This window comes from Aulonocara sp. 'chitande type north' Nkhata Bay, linkage group LG16 (assembly GCF_057382095.1).
Source record: "Aulonocara sp. 'chitande type north' Nkhata Bay isolate Kocher_YH1m ecotype deep benthic linkage group LG16, A_spYH_male_GT1.1, whole genome shotgun sequence".
NCBI lineage: Eukaryota > Metazoa > Chordata > Actinopteri > Cichliformes > Cichlidae > Aulonocara > Aulonocara sp. 'chitande type north' Nkhata Bay.
Window position 1 is genome coordinate 16,905,988 of NC_141359.1, and position 16,655 is coordinate 16,922,642.

Below are 16,655 nucleotides of genomic sequence, written 5' to 3' on the forward strand. Positions count from 1 at the left end.
ATCAGTATATTGTAATGTGGAAGACATGTTTTAGATCTCATGCTTTAAATCTGACCTGAAAAATCAACTTAAACAAGCTGAAAATTGGACTCAAGCTATGTAAATTAAGCACTCAACACAAAACCTCAAACTTATTGTTTTTATCCTCATCTCAGTTCATCCTGGAGCGAGGTATTAAGTCACTTGAGGATTTAAAGAAGAATATACCAGTTATAGTTTAGGTTTTTCTGATTTGGGGGATTCATGAAGGTGTGATGTCTAATCTAACAAACCTTTTCTTCCACAGCTAGTATATAATTGTCGAAGCCTTTTCTCTTGTCTAGTTAAGAGGAAGCAAAGATGGGGCTTTACTCATTAACTTCTGCTTTGAAGAAGAAAGATAAAACAATGAGCGGCTGCTTAGGAGAGATTGAGGGAGGCAGGAAAACAGAGATACAGGAATGTGTGTGTTTTAGTAAAGCATGTTCAGGATGTTGTTTTTCTCACTGACAAAAAGATGAAGAGTTCAACTCTTATTCTGACCCAAGGTCGGCATGTCGTGCTTTTATTTTGATGTTGTTACAAAGGGAAGACCTTGACATAGACGAACATCCTGTGACAACGGGAAGAGGGCGAGGCACAAACATGAGCCATCAGCTGTCCAGTGTTGCACCAAAACCTCCATCCCTGCTGTGGAAGAGCACAGAGGAAGTTTGGTGCAGTCGCCATGGTTACCGAGGTATTTACAACCAAAATCAGCTGATTTGACCTTGGGTTACTATGTAATCACAGACCTTTTACTGGGAGTTTCTCTGAAAGAACTAAAAGTGCTTTAAAAACAACTCCCAGAATGAGTAAGACTGAGTAAAAATAAGTAAAACTAACCAGTCACTATGGTCTGCCAGAAGTACGTACCTGACAAGTTATTGGACACGGACATAAACAAAAATGTTTTTGTTTATGGAACAACCACACTGGTGAAGACAAGGAAAACTGTCTGATGGGGTTAAAGACAATTCTAAGGCTTCCTCATTCCTCAGAGTCACATGACTCTCAAAGCACCCTAAAGAGGGACCAGGGCAGCGAGATCTCTGGAGGATTTTGACTGAACTGGTTCGACACTGAGGAAAAAGATATCTCAGATTCCTGCTCACACTACATGAAACACAGACCATAGCCATATACTGTGTCATACGGGTACTATCATTATTAGCAGTAGATGTGCTTGGACAAGACACTTCACCTGTTGCCTACTGATGGTGGTCAGAGGGCCTGGTGGCGCCAGTGTCCGGCAGCCTCGCCTCTGTCAGTGCGCCCCAGGGCAGCTGTGGCTACAATGTAGCTTGCCATCACCAGTGTGTGAATGGGTGGGTGACTGAATGTAGTGTAAAGCGCTTTGGGGTCCATTGAGACTAAGTAAAGCGCTATACAAATACAGGCCATTTACCATATTTGTATTAAAAATGCTCCCAAAGGCACCAAACACCACAGAAGTTGAGTGACACACCTGTCAATCAAAGTGCCCACGCCCCTAATGCCAGTATATGGATATAAAAACAGTTTTTATCCCTTTGTAATGCTGTAATGTGGAGCATTTTAACACAGGAGTCTTAGGTGACTGACTGCCTTTTGGTTTGGGAGCCAGCCTCTAGTGGCCAATAAAGTAACTGCAGGTTTTGGGGTTTTTTGTTTGCTTTTGTTTTGTTTTTGTTATCTTCAGGTTTAAGTAGATTTTTTCAGCCCCAGGGGCCCGTTCTTCGTACATCGCTTACTACATCCAAGATCAAATGACACATCCAAGATCAAATCATCGCGCTAACCGTGAGCTCGCTAATCCGGTTCCCCGAACACACCTGCTGTTGACGATTAGTACAGCTGGACGCAGGAATGTGACATCACTGGGTGTCGTAAAAGGGGCTACGCATCGATAGTAGAAACATTGATCGGCAACCCGCTGATTGGTCGGCGAAAATGTCCAAGGGGCGTGCTCAGTATTTTCCGGCAGCAGAGCAAGAACTCATGAGTGAGGGATTTCAGGAGTTTCAGAGTTTAATTAAAACGCAAGAGAACACTGCAAAGGCTGCAAAAGCAAGGAGAGAGGGCTGGCAGAAAGTTGCTGACAAATCAAACTCGTAGGTAATTTAATAATAATAATAATAATGGATTGGGTTTATATAGCGCTTTCCAAGGCACCCAAAGCGCTTTACGATACCACTATTCATTCACTCCCACATTCACACACTGGTGGAGGCAGCTACGGTTGTAGCCAGGCTGCCATATCGCGCCATCGGCCCCTCTGGCCAACACCAGTAGGCGGTAGGGTAGATCTATCATATGACACTATATTGTCCAATATCATATGGCATTATATTATATTATAATATGTTATATTATATCCCCTTTCACATTAGAGCCACAACAGGACCCACAAGAACATGGGAACAAGTAAAAGTGGAATACAGGAGTATTCTACAGAATGGTAATATTTATCTCTTAGATTGCTTTGCGTCTCTTGGCAAGGTAATACTGGCCTGTAATACTCTGTTAGTTTGTTCATAACAGCAACCAAGAAAAGGGCAGAGGAAAAAAAGACAGGTGGTGGTCCTGCACCCCCTCGTCAACAAGTTGGTTAAGTAAATAATACCCTCACGGGAATATCGATATCTCTCTATGAGCACACTGTCGCGCTGAGCTAAAGGATCCTGTCTGTCCCGCAATATACGCTGAATTCTGAGGACTCTCCTTATCAATCTTGCACCTTCCGCAATGGGTTGGTCGCGTATACGGACAGGACATGGCTGCGACAGGCTTCCCAAATCCACCTTCGCTTTTATAGCCGTGGTCTCTCATCTTGATTACACAAAGTAATTTACAATTACTACTCTGAAATATGAATTACATCTGTAATAATCACATACGTGTAATAGAATGTTAATAGTACATTTCCCTTTTTTAGGAAATGACCTGTATGTATCTGTGTGACATCAATAAAAAGATCAAGTGCTGCATTATCTTTAGTTACATTGATAATATTTATTTATGGTGAAACAGTGGAAAAATATCGCTGTTGCTTTCGTATAAATGAAGCGGACATACCTGCGTGGCCGCGATCTAATCCTGTTTACATAAAGTAAACCTGCTCCCGAGCAGGTTTACGCTTACGGCTCTGTTGCTATGACAGCAAGTCCCGGATGAGCTTCGGGGAACCGACTGATCCAGGATCACGCGAAATCGTCAACAATCTAATCCGGCTAACCTACTTAGCGAGGTACGAAGAACGGGCCCCAGGGCCCTATTTCAGGAAGCCGGTTTAGAAAACTCAGAGTGAAAAACGATACTCAGGGTTGAGTAACCCCGAACTGTCCAACTCGGAATATTCGGTTTCAGAAAGGCTGATAACAAGTAGTTCAATCAACGCGGAGTTGCTCTAACCCCAAGTGAAGCGCGCGGACGAGGATACTAGGGGTGCAACGATATTCGTATCGATATTGAACCGTTCGATACAGTGCTTTCGGTTCAGTACGCATATGTATCGAACAATACAACATTTGTAATTTATTTTATCAACTTTCCTTCTGACGATGCTGTCTGTGTTGAGCGCTCAGTGAATCTGCGTTTGACTACTCCGCCTAGGCTGCACTGTCAAGCGCAGATCCACTGAGTGCTCAACACAGACAGCATAGTCAGAAGGAAGAGCGCAGGGCAAGCTAGCAAGACAGAAGTTAAGCTCTCCAGATCTGGCGTTTGGAATTATTTTGGTTTTCATGTGACGTATGACCCTGAAGGTAAGCGAGTCATGGACTAAAGTAAAACAGTATGTTGGATGTGCCGTGCAATGCTCAATTACATGGGTGGGAGCTAGTGTGTTAGCGCAGTTAGCTCGTTAACGTGTTGGCCGTCTAGCCCCATGCACGGGGCGATTGGCGGTAGCTCGTTAACGGAGATTTGCCGTGTTGTGGCGTTAAGGTCATTTCAACGAGATTAACCTGAAATCACTAGTGGGAACACAACGAATATGACTGCACATTTACGCCGACATCATCCTAGTGCAAAGACAAAAACAACAAGCATGCTACTAACTTTAGCCGAGTCATTTAGACAGCTGTTAGCACATGATTCTCCTTATGCTGCTGAGAATATAGCCCGGAAGAAGCGGATAGTATAGCTTTTATTTTGGAAAGAGACATTTCTCTGTAATAAACTCTCTTTTCCAAAGATGAGTGATTCCTCAATCAGATACAGGGCTTGCAATATCGCTAGCCCGACGTCCTGGGGCTAGCGATTTTTTTCAGTCGGGCTACCAAAATCTATCTCTTCCCTGCCCGTCGGGCTATTGTAGGAAAAATAAAGGTCAATGCTTTTGCATTCTTTCAGAAATGTAGCTGGGTAATTATGTCATTGGCATCGGTGAGCCACTGTCAATATGTGACATATTGAAATCGCGTTTGAATTTGCGCTTGTTTTTTTGCTTTCACTTTGCAATGTGCGAACTGTGTATAGAGAGCGACAGCACTGATCTGTGAGTGATGAAAATTTGTGCACCAATTCCTCTGACATCGTCTTATTAATCGTTAGCTTACTATGCAAACATGACAAGTGAAATCTCCCGCAGCAAGCTTAAACATGTGAGAGGTTGATCGCGCAGAGAATCGCTGAGCTTATGTGAGTGCGTGTGTAAAAGCAGGAGGATATATATTTCATTTCTTCTGAGCCAAATAAGACAGGTCAGGGTGAAGAAGTGACAGCCAAAGAAAAGCTTACCACAAAACGGAGAAGTTATGACAAATCAGACTATAAGGCAAAAAGAAAGTGCAGCTTCATGGTTTCATGGACAAAAGAATTTCTGTGGCTGCAATATGACGAGCTAAATAACCAGGGCTGCACATAAGTGGTCCGCAGGTGCGCATTCGCTGTCAAAATAAAAAACGCGCACAAGGGTTAGGGTTAAATTTAAAAACTGTACTTTTGAGTTAAAATATATATTTATAATTTTAATAAATGACAAATTAAAAAGGCATGAACATTTTTTTTGTATCGAAAAAATATCGAACCGTGACACCAAAGTACCGAACCGAACCGTGAATTTTGTGTATCGTTGCACCCCTAGAGGATACATAAAGCCCTGATAAGAGGAGCACAGAGTAAGCGAGTCACCATGGAGACGGAGGGAAAGAAGGCGCGGTCAATGTATTTTACAGCGCTTGAGGCCGAAATTCTGATGGCAGCATATGCCGATAACATGCAAATTTTGCAGAAAAAAAGGTAACACAGCCTCAGCTGCAAAAGAAAGGGAGCATGCATGGCAAAACATAGCCGACAGAGTCAATGCGTGAGTGTTAATTTAAACATTGATCTCGGGATTTCCACCCATTTAACACGTTATTTTATCATATGTTATTTTATTTGTTATTTTATACATTTTATGTTGTGATGTGATGTGAGCGCAGGTGCAACCCAACAGGCCCCAAACGTGCCTGGCAGCAAGTAAAAATGAAATATAAAAATATAGTCCAAACAGGTAAGGTGTAATTGTATTATGAGCCATAGTGCTTGGTCTGTTTGTCCCATGTAAATCAATTGCAGTTAGAGGCTACATTAATTTTCTTTCTGTAAGCACTTGCTCTGTATGCTCAAATGTGGCCCGTTATAGCCAACAGAAAAAAAGCGGAGGCCCGAAAAACAGGTGGGGGTCCTCCACCACCACCACTCACAGAGGCTGAGCAGTTGGCCCTCAGCCAAAACAGTGGGCGCCCTGTGGCTGAAGGCATCTCTGTGGGGACATCCTCTGAGTCAATAACCCCGCAAGACACAAGTGCCTACATAGGGGGTAAATTCAAAATAATACATGATGTGCATACATCCTTTCTTCACAGTCACCTTTGCAGTGCTGCTCATTCATTTGATAAACTCTTCACCATAATGAATTTGTTTGTAGTGAAGTTATTTTCCTACTGAGTTTGCCTTCCCTCAGTCTTGGTTGTCTTTGAGAGCATAATGACAATGACGTGTAAGGTGATTGGTATGTTTGTTAATTGCCATTTGGTCCCTTGTAAGTTATAAGTGACCTGTGTAAACCTCATATTCTATCAGTTGATGGTGATGGTGTACTGCATCTGGTGCAGCCTCCTGTTGAGCCAGACCAACATGCAGTTGTGAGTAATACTCCACAGATTATATGAGTTTACAGTAGAACAGCAATGTTGTTTATTTCTTTACTACAGGAAAATAATGAAGAAACATTGACAGCTGTTACAGAGGAGGAAGCAACAGAGACACTTTATGAGGTTTACATCTTTTAATACTTTGTGTACAGGAAATACAGGCGACCAATAAAGCCAGTTGAACAGAAAATCTGTTTATTCGTCTTTCAACATGTTGAGGTGATGGGTCAAAAGAAATGATTGTGACATATGGTGTCTCTGACTGCGCTTCCATCTTGTATGTCCGTGGGAGGGTCAGGATGTTCATGGTTTGGATCACTGCTGATGTTTGGTTCAGAAGGACAGTGTTCTCCTCTAATTGTGGCAATGTTGTGAAGAATCACACATGCCACAATAATGTCACATGCCCTTTCTGGGGTGACCCTGAGTCTTTGCAGGCACTGGAACCGGGCCTTAAGCATTCCGATAGTCATTTCAATTCTGGCTCTTGTCCTGCAATTAGCCAGATTATATCGCTGCTGTGGGCCCGGTTCAGGGTCAGAGTAGGGGGTAAGCAAATAGGGTAAACATGGATACCCCCTATCACCAAGCAAGTAGCCAGTGAACTCTCCTAAGACAGAAGGATACACTTCAGTTCAAATGTCCCTGTAGCAATTGGTCTTTATATATTTTAAAGTATTTTCAACTCACCATGTCCAAATTTTGTGCTCAGTGTACATTCACGGAATATTTGTGAGTCATGGACAGAGCCTGGCCACTTGGCTTCCACATTTGTGATAATGTTGGCAGCATCACATATGATCTTCACAGTGCAGAGAACACAAATTAGCATCCATTACTATAATGAAATAATTTGTTAGTTTGACATGCTACAGGGAACTATGTACCTGTACATTAATGCTGTGGAAAGACTTCCTGTTCACATAGTCTCCTTCATTTACTGAAGGAGCAATGATTGGAATGTGAGTGCCATCTATACAGCCAATCACGCCTGGGAACCCTGAAAATAAATGTAATATTTAAGTAGTAGTTCAAGTATCACCACATCATAAATTAAGTTTTGTTCATCCTGCTACCTACAACTTTGTGGCATCCCTCTTTGATAAATCTTGTGGGTCTATGACCGGGGAACACCACAGACGAGTACAGGAGACGTTTCAGTGCAACTGTAACATTCCTGACTGCCCGACAGACGGTAGCCTTGGAAACGTGCTCAGCGTCACCAATATTATACAGAAAGCTCCCGTTTGCAAAAAACCGAAGTGCAATACAAATAATATGTAATGAACTGAGAGCATGTCCGCGATGTGTCACATGCGTAATATATGGCCTGAGGATGTTATCCAAATAAATTATAGATTGTGCTGAGAAACGGTAACGTTCGCACAGACAATCATCAGGAAATGATAAAATGTCCAAACGCGCTCTGATCACTCTCTCCCGGCGGAGAGCTCTGCGGAGAATTTGGGCTTCACGATCTACTGGCTCTTCAAGGAAGGAGCAAGCCATGTCCGACACTTCCTACTGTCAGGTTTCCGACAAAGGGGCGGAGACAGTCAGGGTTAGTTGTAGTAAACCTGCTAGGGGGCAGGTTAGCTTCACAGAGTGTGTCGTCATAGTGACTCACTGAGGCTTCATCTGAACTCGCTTTGTGAAACTGAAAACCCAGAGTTTTCGTTAACTCAGGGTATACTTACTCAGTTTTTCCACTAAACCGGCTTCCTGAAATAGGGCCCTGATGTTTCCCTTTGATAGTTTTACTTTTGAATTGGTTCATGACACAGAATTACCCGAAGTTTGTGTTCAGTTAAGGGTTACAAGTCCTTGAAGTAGTTGAAACCTACCAGAAAAAAAAACGATATAACCAGACTGATTCTGTCTCTAATGTAAAAGTCTTAAAAGTAACCAACCTGCTGTTCAGCCTCTGTTCAGTAAATAAACAAATGATCAATTGTGTGCTGGACAATGAATCTAATTGTACTAGCAAAGCATGGCAGGAGGAATGCGTGTGCTTGACAGGTTAAGTGATACATGAAGCTATTAGACATGCAGTCATGATGGCTGCCAGGAACATGAACAGATAGATGGTTAAAATTAAAAAAACATAAGTCTCTACGTTTTGCTGTTGAGCTCTAAACCTTCAAATCAAAAGCACAAAAACTGTATGTTGCCCTGCCAACAGCGGTATCGTGCCGCAGGTCATTTACTCATTTACTAACTCACTGTGGTGGATTTGGAAATATGGAGAGTAGTTAGACTCTTAAAAAGCAAAAAAATAGCCAAAGCAAAAACGGTCTAAGATGAGCTGTGTGATGTGGCCAGAAGCCTCGTGGCACTTCCTCCTGATGAAGTACAGCTGTGCGCATCTCTGTGTGACAGTACGCGACGACCACAGCGTAGAGGACAAACAGTTCTCCAACACAACGCTTCGCATCAGGAGAGAGAGAGAGTGCTCCATCTCCAGCGGAGCGTGTTAATGAATCAACAGTTGGAAACCTGTCTGTGGGAGACGACACAGCTGCTAACGTGAGAGTGTTTTTGCAGTGAAAACATCCCACTGCAGTGTCTTTAATACCTTTAACGCTGACATAATCATTTTCCACCCCAAGAAAGCTGTAGGTTGAAGGAATAGAAGAGGGTCCCAGTCAGTGACGAGACCCTCTAATTTGTCAAAGTGAAGGTTAATTTAATGCACCGTGTTCCCGTCCCCACTCTACATACTGACACTGTAATCTGCACGCTGCGTAGCGTGGCAGTTAATTAACATCTTGTCCTATGTGGGTTGTTTTTTTTTTTGTAAATCAGCAGATTATACAAGATGTCAAACTGTGGAGTGACAATTTAAAAATGTAACCCCTATCATACAGGAAGAAAAAAATAATCAATCAGTGTCAAGACATTAAACAAGAGGCAGGTTTAAGTTGAGTGCTGAATCAGTATTCGTCAATGTGATTGGTATACACTCAACATTCAACACGGGGCTTATGTTGCTTTAAACTAAATGGACCTGACTGGGAAGCAGCCTAGAGGAGGCAGGTCGGAGACAAAAAACCGGAGTCCATGTGGACGGTCATCAATGAGCTTCAACCCTGTTTAATCCGTATTTATACTTCACTCCTTGCTAGTAGTGGGTTGAATCCCCCTTTGACTTCAAAATTGTTTTAAGTTTTCATGGCTTGCATTAAACTAGGTGCTGGAAACACTCCTTAAAGATTTTGGTCCATCACACAGTTGCTGCAGATTTGTTAGCTGCACATCCTTGATGGAATTCTCTTATTTGAGCACAATTTTCACATCAAGAAACCAATTTTAGATGATTTGAGCTTTGTGAGTTCAAGATGGATACACTGTGATCATACAGGACATGGGCAACTACAATACTCAGGCTGTGGAAATAAAAACAAATGCACAGGTAGTAAGAGGCCAAAGTGTGAGAGAAGCATCTTGATCATGTGTACATGATTAAATGGACTGAGTTGCTGTCCTGCGATTGGCTGCTTAGATATTTGCCCTAACAAGGAGATAAACAGGTGTATTCAACAAAGTGGTTGGTGAGTGTATAGTTTTTCTATAATACACCCTAATATAATTATATACTTGTAGAACACTATTTTCTAGTTCACCTACCCTGGGGATTTGCTGGCCTGCTGCTCTGACACTAAAAAACACGGATCTCTCAAAGTGAAGCTATAACTGGTCATAATCATCTCTAATTACAGCTCGTGTGGCTCTTTCCACTTTATTGTCTGCGGATGAATATGCAGGTTTCTATTTACCCCTCATTTCAGTCCAAAAGACAAGTGTTTAAAATGATTTCATTTAGAAGACTCCTGTCCAGAATGTTATATCACAGCAGCACAATTTAGTTACAGTTTGAGGTCCATGGGTGGGTGCTGGGTTGGTGGAGGGGCTGAAACAGCAGACGGGGATGCAGGACAGGAAAAGCACTGACATGTCAGAGGAAGGGATGGAAAATTCTGCAGTTTAAATAGACTCCCAAACCGGGAGGTTGTGCTTGGTGTGTCGTGTGAGGAGAGAGGCATGCTATGTGTGTATGACACACAGCATCTTGACTTGTCTGCAGGCTTTTCTCCATCCATGGAAAAATTCACGTTTGTTGCAGTGCTGCAGGGAGCTTGTGCTAGTTTTGTGCCATTTTGTCTGACTCTTTGTTTTCCTGTGTCTCCAGAGTGCAAAGTTGGCTAAACTCACAGTCATGATTGACAGGCACATTAATGGGAAATAAGGTAAATTGAAATAAACAAGAATTATCCTTTGAATGTTATGTTTACTTGATTGTTTTCTTGACAATATCTCCAGTGTTCATTCATCTCTCCCAAACAAGGAGGAAGTCTTCTCAACCAGCTGACAGCTGCACTCAGAGAGAGAGAGAGAGAGAGAGAGAGCGAACAGAGTCTCCATAGTAACCACTTTGCACAATCTCCATCACGCTGTTTGTCTTCTCGGCTAAACCCCCTCAAAACAAACAGGAAGTGAGACAGGATGGGGGAAATGGGATGTCCTGTAAGAGGACAGCCTCAGTATTAATCCAATCCAATCGGAGACGGGAGCTGCAGTGAGGTCACTTCCTGTCAGGTCAGTGCCGTCACATGGTAAACTCTGAAACAGCTTTGTGAAGTCAGCGTGTATAAATGCTGCAGCAAGCAGAGAGGAAGGCCCACACCACACACACACATCCTCTGTTTGTCCTAATGAAATTGTGTTGTTGTTTTTTAGCTTCGTGGCCACTGTGTTATTATTTTCTTTGGTGTTGCCAGTAGCGATATTGACATAAGGAAATAGAACATCTGCCATAACTGGAGGCATCGCCACAGCAACCCAGACCCACAATGCCTCTGGAGCAAAGCAGCTGTTCTGTCCAGGGGCGAGAGACCCAGAAAAAGACAGAGACTGTGCGAATGAGAGAGACAGAGAGAGACACAGTTTTACTAATATGGGGGCTGACATTGGGGCGCACGAGTTCCCACACACAGTGGAATGCTGACAGCATCACTATCTGAATTCCTCGAACTTCACTCTGTCCCAAACTGTGAGTTTCACTTCATTAAAGGCAGCTTCAGTGGACCTTTAGTTTATTTAGCTACACTTAGCCTGAAAGCTCATCTATCAGTTCTCACAAACATTCATACTTTTGTTTTGTCTATTGTCATGTTACATCAGGTAAATTTGGGGTTCAGCAACCTGTCCACCCCCGTGCAGACTGTCAGAGCTGGGAATCAAAAGAACTTTTTTAAGGAAACCTTTATTAAAGCAGAAACTGTTTCACGAGGTTAGAACGATGAAGCAAGGGGAAATGATGAAACTACCCATTTTTATTGGAAGAAGGATGGATGCCAGAATTTATTTTATAATTCACTCACACCAGCCGCTCATTAAAAGCCATGTCAGACAACCGCGCCACCCACCAGCATGTCTCCTGATGTGACACCATGAAGAAGAAAGATATGAAAAACCTTATTTAGACCTTTACTTTGATAGGAAAGCAGAGAGGAAACTGGAAAGTAGCGAGAAAGCTAGATTTACTAGCAAACAGGAAATGTTCCAGGGCGGTTTCAAACTCAACTCTGCTCTATTGGAAACAAGCTTTTTTCCCTATTCAAACAGCAACCTGCAGGCTGGGAAATTCAATTATGTACCAAAAACTGCAGTTCCTCTAAAGGCCACTTGAGGCCGGGTCCAAAAGTAAGTCAGTCTAAAGCAGGGATGGGCAACTCCAGGCCTCAAGGGCCGTTGTCCTGCAGGTTTTAGATATCACCCTGGGTCAACACACCTGAATCAAATGATGAATTCATTAGCAGGTCTCTGGAGAACTACAGTCGTGTTCAAATTTATTGGCTGCATCCTCCTGAGGACCCGGCCTTCGTGGTCTACGTGGGTCGGGTCCTCAGAAGGTCGGGTAGGCCGAAAGTAAACGGCTGTGAAATTGGACGGTCTAGCCTTCAGATTTGCGTCACCGCTGTCTCGGTGGAGTTTAATAAACTCAGCTGTCTGCTCCTTGCTATCTAGAATATAACAGGACACTGGTGTAAATTCTCGACCATCTCACACTTCTGTTTAATCAGTTTTCTGTTTGAAGTTTATTCAGCTGTGTGAAAACCAAGGAGGAACCCACCCGGGGGATTAATAAAGTTTTATTTTATCTAATCTAATAACTTTAATCTCAGCCAAACCGATTTACTCACGAACAAATAAAACACTGAAAAAAGCCCAACAATAACATTTTTAGATTATCTAAGTGATTTATATATTACGTTTAACCTGAGTAGCGAAAGACCGCGGTGATCTGAAAATGATGTGCCGAGAGTTTGCCGCTCTCGCCGGCTCTAGTGACCCTCGAGCTCCCGGCTAGCTATCGAGCTGGTGGATAACAGACATCTCCGACAACATCGGAGCACTTTTGCAAATATCCGATGTCTTGATAAACCAAGCAGATATTTGAAGTTTACACAGCTACATTCTCGCCTGAAAATATGTTAAAAGTCTATTTTGTGACCCAGAAAGAGTAATAAGAGTAATATTAAAAACTTAGTAGCGGCCGCCATTGTTGAAAACTGGAATTGGCTGGTCCGCGCTATGAATTCTGGGATATGGTGGGCCACGAAGGACACACCCGGCACATCCTTCAAATTCGGGGAAAAGGAGGACACATTTGTCAGTTGCATTCGGAGGAGTCTACAAGTTTGGACAGCCTTCATTGCGTCGCTGTGACGTGATCGGCCTCAAATACACAGTTTTGTTTATAACTTAGTTCATAAATCTTAATATGCTCACTTCTGGCTCCAAAATCATAACCACGAGGCTTCAGAACAGAGCTTCACAAACCAGTGGGTGACGTGAATGTCACTACCTCCATCTTTTATATACAGGCAATGTTTCTGCTGTGATTTCTGTTTTTTCTGTGATTGGGACCACCAACAGCTCAAGCATAAACAGAACAATGTGTGACAGAGTTCTAAGAAGAAATATTGTTATATGTTATTTGATGTTAACCCTTGAAGTCCAAAATGTTCAGTTTAGTTTATTTTTGGGGGAGAAATGGATTATTAAATTCAGAATATTGACACTGGCAGAGGTCTGCGCTGTCGTAGTGCACGTCCAGTTTTATTAAGTTAAAGGGCAGCTGATTCCACTAAATTCCTCTAATATTTTATTCATTATTTGTTGATCTACTGGTTGAGAAACATTTCAGTACCCTCTGCAAAACTGCAGAGCATTTACAAAGAAACAGTGGCAACACTGACATCCGACCTGAAATATGAATCACAACCATGTGTGTGTGTTTGTATGCATGCACATGTGTGTTTTAAAGTTAATTAAAGTTTAAATTTGTACTTCCTGTCTGTAGTTCCCATGGAGACTGTGGGAGAGACCGAGGATGTGTTTGATTGTATAGCAACGCACAAATACACACAAACGTCCATACGCAGAGTGAGCAGATATGAACTCCACAGGACAATAGGAGCCTCCTTGGTGTGCAGCAGTATACAGGGACGCATAACTGTGCAGCTGCAGTGGAGGAGGAGAACCACTGCTGGACATTTTCTGATTAAATTGGAGAGAAACAGGACAGCAAACAGTAGAATATACAGAAGAGTCTATGTATGTTATTGGGGTTTTAGCTCTATTGTTCTGTTTTGTCCCAGATCTGACAAAGCTAACTGTATTAATGATGAAGAGGCTAATATACACACACGCACGCCGAGGCAGTGCAGTGTTTAGTTGTTGGACAGCAGAATGGAGCTCTGTTGTCACATCTGCAGCTGTGTGCATTTTCCTTCATACAGAGGCCGAAGGTTATTCCACCACTGGGAGGTCAGAAGTCAGAGGTCACCTCCTCCTCCTCGTACCCGCAGCCGCTCCCTCCGTTTCGGATGTCCTGAACCTTGCTTTTTATGAGGAAGCAGTTCATTTTCATTAGCAAACAACATGCTACAAGGATCAACTGCAGTCACGGACAGTTTATTAAGCACACCTTACTTTTCCCTACTTTTGCCTTCAGAACTGTCTTAGCTGCCTTCTTCATGGCATAGACTCAGCAAGGTGCTGGAAACATCCCTTGGAGATTTGGGTCCACACACACATAGCATTATGGGAGATTCCCTGATGTCAATCTCCTGTTCCAGCACATCCCAGAGGTGCTCGACTGGATTGAGATGTGGTGACTGTGGAGGCCATTTGAGTACCGTGAAGCTATCGTCGTGTTCAGGAAACAAGTATGAGCTGATTTGTGCTTTGACATGGGTACACTGTGGTCATAAAGGGGGTGAAATGGTCAGCAGCAATTCTCAGGTAAGCTGTGAGGTTTAAATGATTATCAGTTATTACTGAAGGGCCCAAAGTGTGCCAAGAAAATATCCCCCACACCATCCTACTGAGCAGAATAGATCCATACTTTTATGTTGTTCATCCCAATCTCTGACCATACCATCCAAATGTGACTGCAGAAATCGAGGCACATTAAACTTGCAGCGTTTTTACAATCTTTTCTTGTCCAGTTTGTGGTCTTGCGTGAATTGTAGCCTCGGTTGCCTGTTCTTAGCTGATAAGAGAAGCACCAAGTGTGGTCTTCTGCTTCAAGGTTTGACTTCTGCATACCTTGGTTGCAATGAGTCGTTATCTTAGCTACTGTTACATTCCTAACAGGTCAATGCAGTCTGGCCATTCTCCTCTGACCGCTGACCTCTGGATATTTTCTCTTTGTCATACCATTGTCTCTAACCCCATAGATAGTTGTGACGAAAAACCCAGTAGATCAGCATTTTCTGAAATATTCATACCAGCCCGTCTGACACCAACAACCAAATTCAAAGTCACTTAAATCATAGTTTTTCGCCTGTTGATGCTCGGCTTGAACTTCAGCAGGTAGTCTTGACCACGTGAGCTGCTGCCGTGTGATTGGCTAGTTAGATAGTCAAAAAAACAAGCAGTTGAAAGGGTGTACCCAATAAAGTGGCAGATGAGAGTATAATGTAGAGTGTATTAATTAGATACCAATGAGGAGCAGTGAAGATCAGCAGGTATGTGAAAATTTGGGTTTTAAATGCAAAACCACAGGTTCTTTCTTTTATTTAATGGGCAGGGCTTCTTTCTACTTCCACTCTTTCCACCTAAAAAATGTAGCAGCCTTTAAATCTGTAGCATTTAGAGTAGAGAAGTAAAAAGGTTTAAACACAACATTACCACCTCATAAAGCTCAGACATCTGCGTCCACCAGATGATTACGAGTCCGCACTCACTCTTTAGCTTAATTCTTTTGTCTCTGTGGTGTTGATCCTGTGTGCTGCTGAATGCTGAACAGGCAGTTCTGGTGTTCACCGCTGTTCCTCCACTGCTGCGGATCAAACGATGAATATTTTGACAGTTTTAAAGTTCATGGAAAAACTTCTGCGTTTGGATTGCCACCAAGCTCAACAACGCCATCTGGCGGTCAGGTGTATTAAATTCTGATTGTAGAGGTTGCGGAATTTGTCGCAGGTCCCTGGTGGTCTAGTGGTTAGGATTCGGCGCTCTCACCGCCGCGGCCCGGGTTCGATTCCCGGTCAGGGAACATCATTTTCTACCAACAGTTAGAATTTTTCCCTCTGTCTTTTTATTTTATTTTTTTAAAGATTTTTTATATTTTCTTAATTTCTATTCTAGCATCTATAAGTACTAAGCATGGATTTTCATCATTTGTTATTACATCAATGTTTTTGTACCAATGCCTATATTATATGATATATTTCATTTCTGTATCACAGGTTTTTGCACAATGACATCAGGACAAATTCCTCATTTGTGTACAAACTTAGGGATAAGTCAAATTCTGATTCTGATTAAGACACATCAAGTAAAAACCTTGGTGTATGTATCCTTATGATTGGTGAACCATTCTTGCACAAACAGTTACCGTGAGTGGCAACATCTATATGGCGTATTTTGTACAAATACCACAATCGTATATATTTGTGTATCTATATTTGACAGTTCAGTTCAGCAGTTGACGAATGTCAGGTTAGACTGGAGTGTCACAATATAATGTATCATAGCATCATACTGTAATGATCATATGTATGTATGTACTTTCCCTGCCTCCCACACATAGCTTGGGAATTTGTTAGTATATATAAATATAATAAAATAAGGATAGGTTTTATCTTTTAGTGACACACATAGATACAGATTTTATTAGCAGAAGCCTCAAGCAAGGTAACCTTGCAACCCTCTTACTGTAGATGAAGCCATGAGAAGTGTGATTGAATGATATTTTTCTTACCTTTTTCTTATTGTTGTCAGGGTTGCGTGGCTCCAGCCAGGTGGTTGAATTGAACTGTTCTTGCTTTGAGACGGTGCTAATCACCGTGTTGCTGTGCTGCCTGGAGTTTCTTACCAGTGATGATAAATATTCTTTCATCATCTTTCTCACTTTAGCATCCAGGTAACACAATAATACAGAAAGGAATGCTTTGTTTCTGAGCTTGTATGAACTCGCTTCTCGCTTTTGTTACAACAATT

The 16,655-nt window shown here is 42.4% G+C and overlaps 1 non-coding gene across 1 annotated transcript; it reads left to right on the top strand.

Annotated features, from left to right (window-relative positions):
- Nucleotides 1-15,636: 15,636 nt before the first annotated feature.
- trnae-cuc (transfer RNA glutamic acid (anticodon CUC)) lies at nt 15,637-15,708 on the top strand. Its single transcript has one exon. It is a non-coding gene; the product is annotated as a tRNA-Glu (tRNA).
- The last annotated feature ends 947 nt before the right edge of the window (nt 15,709-16,655 follow it).